The sequence below is a fragment of the Artemia sp. Qi Xiang Cuo genome, chromosome 4, assembly GCF_049724085.1.
Source record: "Artemia sp. Qi Xiang Cuo chromosome 4, ASM4972408v1, whole genome shotgun sequence".
NCBI classification, from domain to species: domain Eukaryota; kingdom Metazoa; phylum Arthropoda; class Branchiopoda; order Anostraca; family Artemiidae; genus Artemia; species Artemia sp. Qi Xiang Cuo.
The window spans coordinates 92,268,976-92,278,338 of NC_142797.1; positions in this window are offsets into that span (position 1 = coordinate 92,268,976).

Consider the following 9,363-nt stretch of genomic DNA (forward strand, 5'->3'; position numbering starts at 1 on the left):
TCGATCGGATATTGAGTGCCCTTTCACAACCCATTGATTTTTTCTTTTTAAGCTTTCGTATAACTTCACTCAAGTTTTCGGTACTAACTACAGAGGCACCCGGTCCGGGATTAAACAGTCGATCGCTTAGTTCTCTTCCAAATTTCTCAAATTTTTTAGCATCAGCTTCAATAAACTGATTCATAAAATACGAATACCATTGTATCTCACTGATAGTAGCTATATTTTCCCTAGTTTTATTATTAGCCGAACGAGTCTTCCATAACTTATTTGGGTCATTTGATATCGATTCGGCAACTACAACACTTTGAGCAAGATTTGAGCTCCTTCTGAAAACGCCTTTTTGTAAGTAGCCGCAAGGTATTAACAATTCCATTTCTAGGTTTGGAAATATGGAAATAGTCAAAAGTGATCGGAGTGCAACTAACCCCTCCCACGCCCACCATTTCCCCAAATACTTCCAATCAAATTTTAAGGCGATTGTGGGAGAATCTTTCCATGAAGGAAGTTTTCATGGGGGAAGGGACATTGCTATGAAGGGGAAGCCGGAGTTCCCAGCATTATTTAAAAAAAAGATAAGAAATTAAATAAAAAAAAAACAAATTTCTCAACTTAAAGCAAGCAGAAATATCAAAACTTAAAACGAAAAGAAAATATTACGTATATGATTTGTTTCACCCCCTTGTCAATACCTCGCTCTTTAAGCCAAAGATTTTTAGTACTTTCATAAGATCTATTTATTCAAATTAACGGCCTTTGTGATTAAGCGGCCATTTTTAAAGAATTGGAACAAAATTCGAACTTTAGTTTAAAGAGCAAGGTATTAACTACTGGGCCAACCCCCTAATATACGTATTAAAAGTATATGAATATAGAAGTTCGTTACACAAGTTACTAATTCGTATATCGGTACCTAGGTTAGGTTACGTATTTAATATATGCTATGTTTTACCCCCCCCCCCTAATGTGCAAATATATAGCCCGAATTTGTTTTTATGCAAAACGATACTTTTAATGTTATTTTTCGCGATTTTTTTTCTGGTTACTGGTAAATATTATGCAAACAAGTGCAGAAATTTTACTTATTCGAGATTTTATTCTTCCTGAGTAATTTTATTATTAATAAATAGATAGATTAATTAATAAATAAATAGATTAATAAACTGTTTGATTAGGCTATATTGTTATAGACTATATTTTTACTAGGCCTTAAAATTTTACTAAAATTTTTACCATTAAGCTACATTGTTGAACCTACAATAATAAATTTATTTGGATGGACGAATCAAACAATTCGTTTTTTAAACACTTCAGAAGAAATTGCTAGTCAAAAGGCATTTCCATGAAAATTTTGCCCACGACATAGCTGTGTCCCAAGAGCCTTCCCTCACAAAGGAACACAAGTAGAAAGGGGGGTCCGACTCCCACGAGTACCACGTGGTTTATGGTTTTCTCAGTGAGAATGAAAAAACAGGAATTTTCTCACTTAAAAAAACATGAATTTTTTCACTTTTATAGTTGTTTTCTTGGACAGTTATGAGTGTTGGTCAATTTATTTGATGTTGTACATGGGTGTCAACAGCAATTCATGTCTGTTTAATGGTTTTTGTCAGTGAGAATGAAAAAACAGGAACTTTCTCACATTTAGGGATGTTAACAGCAATTCATGTCTGTTTTATGGTTCATTGTCAGTGAGAATGAAAAAAAAACAGAAACTTTCCCGCTTTGATGGATGTTAACAGCAATTTATGTCTCTTTTATGGTTTTTGTCAGTGAGAATGTACATGCTCGACGTGAAGGTTATGAGATTGTTTGGCTAACCTAACCTGAGAAATTGATTTACATAATCGGGGGGGAAATTACTGGTTCACGAAAGGGGAATTAAGAAACAATCATAGCTTCTTTGATCTTTAGGCTAACCTAACCTGAGAAATTGATTTAAATAATTGGCGGGGAAATTATTGATTCACTAAGGAGGAATTAAGCAACAAACATGGCTTCTTTGATCTTTAGGCGAACCTAACCTGAGAACTTGATTTAAATAATCGGCGGGGGAATTATTGATTCACGAAGGGTGAATTAAGAAACATTATGGTTTCTTTAATCTTTAGGCCTGAGGGATTTATTTATTATTGTTGTTTTGGACAAGTGCATGCTAGGGATGAATGTCAAGGTGTCCTGGAATAGGAAACCGGAAGTACATGCATCCTTCTCAGCCAATCAGCGAGTCGGATACATCCTCCTTCTCAGCCAATCAGAGAGCTGGTTACATATGGTTTTCCCCGTTACATAACAATTCACCCTTGAGATTTCGTATATAACGGGCATGCATTGTGATTAAATTATCAGAAAGTATTGTGACACAATTGAAACAACAATGAATGTTATTGATGAGCTTGAAGCCTTGGCAGCCACAATTATCAATGTGAGTACATTTTAATTTTTGATTGTCAAAATAAAATTATTTTCCTTGGTCACCCTATACTATATTTAGGTCAGTACCTCCTCCCCCCCCCACAAACCTAACCCCCGTGCAATCTTTATACTCACTAGGAAACATAAAATATGTTTTTATTACATAAACCTAACACCCCTCCCAGCCCCAGTGTAATTACATGTATAATTCTTGCTAATATAAATATTTCTCTTTTTTTTTCGATAAATTTATTCTTTCTGTAAGCCTATCAAAAAGTGACATTCAACTTCTGTCTATTCCCATAGCTATTAATAAACTGTTTCCATTTAAGCCACCATCGCCGCTTACTTCACTCAAAAACATTTTTCCGCAATGATTTAAACAGCTGACACCCCACAAGTGCACTTCATGCATGTTAATCCTTAACGTTAGCGACTTAACCAAATGGTTTCAACGATAAAAAGGATTTGTTTTTCTCTTTCTCAAGTTAAAACGGTTTTAAGCAAAAAGAGATTACTGTTTATTAAGCTTGTGGATTCGTAACCTGTATTTGCCGGAGAACAGGTGAAACGGGATTATTTCCAAAAATAATTACCAACAATATATTTAGGACATTGGGGAAAGGGGGGGGGGGTTTGACATGCCTCAATTCTATCACCATTATTGTAAAATGAAAACAAAGTGTTTGCATGAAAAGTAAGGTTAGTTTGGGATGTCTATGAATAAGCCTTTTTTTTAATTAATTAAAATAGCATTTGATTTCTGAGTTTAGTATATTTTTATTTTTTGCTTTACTGAAAATGCTGGCGTAGGGGGGGGGGGGGCTTTCTTAGTGATAAATTCTTTTATAGACAAAATGATGGTTCGTGTGGAAGGTGATACTAATTTTACTTATTTTGAAAAAGGGGGGAAATTATTTCAATACTAACTTTTTTATCTTCTTTAAGGCAAGTTGTGAAGAATGCCCGTCGCCGCCACCCAGTAAGAGAGCAAGGGCTAATAATGCGGCCCCTGCGAAGGCTACAGTCATACAATACGGTCGCTGGCCGAAGCCTCCTAAACAAGTGATGCCTGCCCAAGTCATGTTGGTTTGTGACATCATTTGCGCATCTGCTCTTCTCGGACATCTAATAGCTGCCCCATCAACGCTAGGTCAGGAAGCTACCCTTGGCCATGTTCTGTCAGATCCATCCGACACCCAAGCCCAGACAGAATTTGAAAATGTAAGCATTTTTTTCTTACCTATCATATAGAAATATCTACCAATTTCTTCCAACTTTTTTAGTCCTTTTCTACATGCACCATTTTCGAACACTGTGTAAAAGTATATCTCAGCGGGATATTGAAAGATTTTTCTCCCCAAAGGAAATATAATGTTCTCCCTTTTGAATCATGTCAGGTGCATGCATTCACCCTTTGCTAAATTAGATTAGTGAAGCCAAAAAAAAAAAAAATGTACTGTATCCCGCTCATAATAAGTAGCAAAATCCATTGCATTATAAATTGCTCTATTAGCGAATGGTTCACATTGTCTCTACAATAAAAAAAAAAAAACTTTCTATCGGAATGAGCTGTGTATCATGAGAGGAGATGGCTATCTATTTCAAATCATGTTTTTTTTCCAGAGCAGATAAAGAGTATTAATGTGAATTTTTATTTGGAGGGATTGTTTGAACAATATCAAATTGCCGCCTTCTATGTCAAGCGACGTTTTAGATTGTAAATATCTTATACTAATATAAGATATGCTATGGGACCGAGAAGCGCTGCGGGGCCGAGAAGTGCCGCAGGAAGCGATGCGGTCCCGAGAAGCGCCACGGGAAGTACCGCGAGAAGCACTGCGGGAAAGCGCCGCGGAAAAAAAATAAAAAAAAACAGTTGGGCTGATTTGAACACTTTGAAAATAAGCTATTTTTTTGTTGGAACAAAATCAAATTACCGCCTTCTATGTAAAGCGATGTTTTAGATTGTAAATATCTTATATTAAGTTTGATATTCTTTAAGTTGAATTAACCAAATGCTACTATGCGCATACTGCTACTACTACTACTACTAAGCGTTGACTTTAAATAATACGTAAATAATAATCCAAATTTTAAAAGCAGTAGGGGTGATTTGAACACTTTGAAAATAAGCTATTTTTCATTTATAGGTTGGACGACCATTGGTCCCTTATTCTTTGTCCTCCCCCTCATCAGTTGGAGAAGGTGAGGAGCTCTCCAACAACATTTCACCATGGAGTGATATCGCTAATTCCGACGAAATACCTGATAATATTGATGAGTATTTAAATGATTTTTTAAATGTAGATAATAGCACAGGGGGGCAGGGGGGGGGACTTGAGCCAAAATACACTACAGCTTTTGGAGGATTTAACAAACGAATTAACGGGGAACCCTGCTCCTCCTCCTCCAGCCTTCGATACCCTAACGGGTCCACTTCAACCAACTGAAGTGGAACATTCGCCAAATATTGATGAACAACTTGGGGGTGGGGTTGAAAGGCACGAGGGGGAGGGGGGTACAACTTTCTCCAATTTTCAATTGTCCAACACAATTTTAAATACAATAGTTGTTTACACCGCGACTTTTGGAGACCCTTTTAATTCACTTATGGGGGGTAAATTTGTTTTTTACCACATAGAAATTGTGGACGACTCTGTAGATAAAATTTGTGCACTACTGGAAAACCAAATTCAATTGAGGGGGAGGGATTCAATTAAGGTTTCTATTGTTTTAAAAGTGTTCTATTTAAATGAGGGGAAAAGCGAAGTTTATTACAATTATGTACATTCTGAGATGTGTTTGGTTTATTCAAATTTAGAAAATTTTGAGGGTGTTTTCATTGATTGGGTAGATCAAATTATAACGAATCTTGAGAACTTCAATGAAAATGGTAGTGGGTCTCTAGTTCTTTTTGTTGAAAATTTAAGCGTAAATATTTGTAAATTTAAGAAAGATTTTATTTTAAGAGGGGGGCAGGGGAAGGGTAAGTAGTTTTAAATTATAATCCAGATCTAGTAAGTTGTCGTGGTGTCCAGGAGATCTGTTTTGAAACAGGTCAAAAATGTTACAAATATGCTTTCCTCATATCAGCATTTTAGCCTCTAGCAGATGACGCTACCAACACAAATTTACACGAATGGGCTGTACATGGGAAGGAAGGTTCCGATTTTCCCATTGTAGATTTCTCGTGTTTAGAGTGGAAATACCCAGTAACGCTTCGATCCATTGATATTTTTGAAAGGGCTAATGCCCATTTAAATATCGGCGTTACTGTGGTTCAGTATGAAACTGAATTTGAAGATGGGGTTCGTTCTAAAAAGAAGGGGGTGGTCTTCCCTGTAAGGGGCCCGTCAATTGATTTGGTCAGACACTGGGTTTGGTTGTTATACACACCCCCTAGTGACCCTGCCAATTCAATTGGCCATTTTAACCCTATCACAGACATCAGTAGAGTTCTGGGGGAGGGTAAGAAAAGGGGGAACGTTTCTATTGTCCAACATGCCTATCACGAGTCTCTAGTAATATAAAACTACGAGATCATATGAAGAATTGTAGACGGCATTGCAATCAGACAGTGGAAATGGTTTCTGGGTATAAGGCCATTTTACTATTTACAAATTTACAGAGCAAACTTCTCCAGTGCAACAAAATATCTTTAGACTGTGAAGCTAAGCTGGTGGAGGTGAATGATCCACGATTTCCAAATCGAGTCAAAGAACATCAGGCTATTGCAGTGTCCTATGCTCACGCGCAAAGAGATAGTTCTAACACCATGCGGTTGTTAGAAATAGTAGAAACATTGGATGAGGGGGAGTGTATGGTCAAGGCACTAACTAAACTAATTGGCACGGCTAATGGTGCTTTTTCTCGTTTGAGAAATACCCATTATCCAATGGTGCTGTCTGCAGAGGATCGTCTCGCTATTAAAAATAAAAAAATTTGTTGGGTTTGTATGGGGGATTTTGTAGAGGAGTATAAGGGGACTAAAGGGAAAAGAGGGGGGAGGGGGAAAGTCAGATATCATAATCACTTGTGGCAGGGAATATCCTCGGGGGGTAGCAATTTTAGGGGGGTTGCGCATCAATCGTGTAACTTAAATGTTAGACAACAGTTTTTTATCCCTGTTATTATCCACAACTCTAATTATGATTTAAAATTTATTGTACGGGCACGAGCACGTAGGAAAAGGAAGGGAGGAGGAGTTGATCGTTCATGAGCAAATAGTTCATTTACCTATTGTATTAGTCCCAAATCGGTCGAGAAGTTAGTGCTTCTCAAACTGAAATTACAGGCAGTGGATAATGGACATACGTGCTGGAATAAAATCAGGTTTTTAGATTCTTTTAGTTTTTTTCCCAAGGCATTGAGTCAATTGATTCAAGTGCAGAAAAGTGACAATTTTGATAGCTTTCCCTTTCTTAAACAGCACTTTCCAGACAGTGAAATGTATGATCTGTTGACCTGTAAAGGTATATATGCATACGACTATTATATGTCTTGTGCTTGCTAAAGTGAAGTGAAACTACCTCCAATTGATGCTTTCTACACGTCAATTACCAGCAGTGAATTCACTGCCGTGGAGTCCGAGTTTAACAAGACTTATGGAGCTAAGGGGGACTGTGAAAATGGGTAGGAGTGTTTTAGAGTGTACCTTGCCAGTGACGTTTTAACTCTGTTGGATATAGTCTGTAATAACACAGACCAAATCTATTCGGAGTTCGGGTTAGATATAGGCTACTATTTTTCCACACCCCATTTAGTGATGGATTTGATTTTAAAAATTAGCAGGGAGGACCTAGGCATAATCAATGATGTAGATCAAAACCATTTTTTAGAGTGTTCAATGAGAAGAGGGTATGTTGTTTACGGGGACCGCGTCTTGTCAACCGATCCGAGTGGAAAAAGCACCGGTGCAAAGTCAAATGTAGTGATTTTGGGCAAGAACTCGTTGTGCCCCTCGGCAATGTCCCACTACTCTTTACTGTGTGGGAACTATCAATGGCTTGAGAATCCTTGTGAGTTCCCCGATATTACCACCGTCGAGGACAATGGGCCACAAGGATGGTTCTTTGAAATTGACGGTCACATTCCGCTGGCGCTTCACAACTCAGTCAAAGATTTTGTTTTTCCCTGTATCAATCGGCCCGTGAGCAGGGACTCTCTGAGTCCCTACAATCGATCATTGGTTGAGGATATGGGGATGCACTGGACTCCCTCTAAACAAAAACTGTTTGCTGATTTGGACCCTAAGGAGAATATCGTTGTTAACCATGTGCTTTTGCATTGGATGATGAGCGATGGTTTCAAAATCACGAAAAGGCACCGGGTCCTACAATTCAATCAGCGACCATATTTGAAGACGTTTATCGATACTTTTTGCAATAAACGCTCTAGGGCAAATTCAACGGCGGAGTAGGAAATGTACAAACTCATTCTAAATTCAGCGTTTTGTAAAATATGTGAAAGCGTTCGTAACAGATGTCGCTGTGACATCGTGACTGACGCACTAGAGTGTGCATGAATTGTTGCCGACCCCAATTTTACATCGTTCACGAGCATAGAGACTGGCATGGTTCTTCTACACAGGTGAAAGCGAAGTGCAGTACTGATCAAGAATAGTGTAGGCGGTTGTTCAGTACTGGAAATTTAAAAAAAGCTCATGCTGTCGTTATTTCAGAATTTTTTCAAAGTGCAATTGCACCAGGAGGGGGAGGTTCAAGTTTAGTATGGGGTTACGTATTCTCTGCTGTTAAAGATAAATGGGACTGAAGATTTATTGGGTGATTTAGAAAAGAGGGAACACATCAGCTCGCGGATGGATTTCACCTACTGGAATCCATCACTCTACCCCGAGTTGGTGAAACGTCAAGCTCCCAACCAACTATTAATGTTAAAATCAGAGACGGGGAGTGATTTGATATCCAGGGGGGTGGTCCCGGGCCCCATAGTTTATTGCGTTTAAATCCATTATGGGGATGAAAAGAAGGCGTGTAAATGGGTGCCTACACACTTTGTAAAGAACAATTTCAACATGAGCGGGTACAGAGACTGTGTAGAAAGTAGACTAGTGCCGAGAGCATAAGTGCTTGCAATTCGCTCTCTACAGTATAGAAATTATACTGTGAGAGTGGAAAAGAATGCAATGTCGTGTATATCCGACAAAGTCTATGTGCTCGAAAATGGTGTGAGTGTCCTACCTCATGGCCATTACCGTATTTCAGACCGAGTTGAATGCATAGACTATCGCAATCAACTTGGTCTGGATAAATTAACCTAACTTGAACTAACCCAACCACTAACCACCACCATCAACCCGTTCATAAAGTAACTAACCACCCAACCCGTTCATAAATTAACCCAACCTCAACTAACCACCTCTGACCCCAACTAACCCAACCTAACCTGTAGCAGCAGTGACAGGACAACTATTGTATACAATCCATTTTCCATCGCGGCTCCCGGGGGGTGGGGGTCCTTCCCGTGGCCGGCCCCAGGGGGGGGTGGGGGCCTTCCCGCGGCCGCCCAGGGGGTGGGGGGTCCCGCCCGCGGCCGGCCGGCCTTCGGCCCCGCGGCCCTGGGGGGGGGCCACCTTTAAATTCACTGGAATGTTCAACTGTGCCAGTTCATGTTCCAAGTGTTTTTTTTTTGTTGTTGTATAGAAAAGTGTTTTTTTTTTTACAGAAAAGTGTTTAAATAAAATAATTGCTGCTGATGGACAAAAGTGTTGTAAAGAAAAGTGTTTTTTTTAAATAAAATAAGTGTTTCTCTTAATGGACAAAAGTGTTTTTTTATTTATATTGTACATAGAGTGTTATCATTGCAGTTTATGTTGAACAAATAGAGCTTCATCGATGTATAGGCAATTGTCGTGAACCACTAATGCTGGTAAGCCATTTGGATTCACTGCATATTGATCTTGATTGAATACAAAGTCAGGTTCAC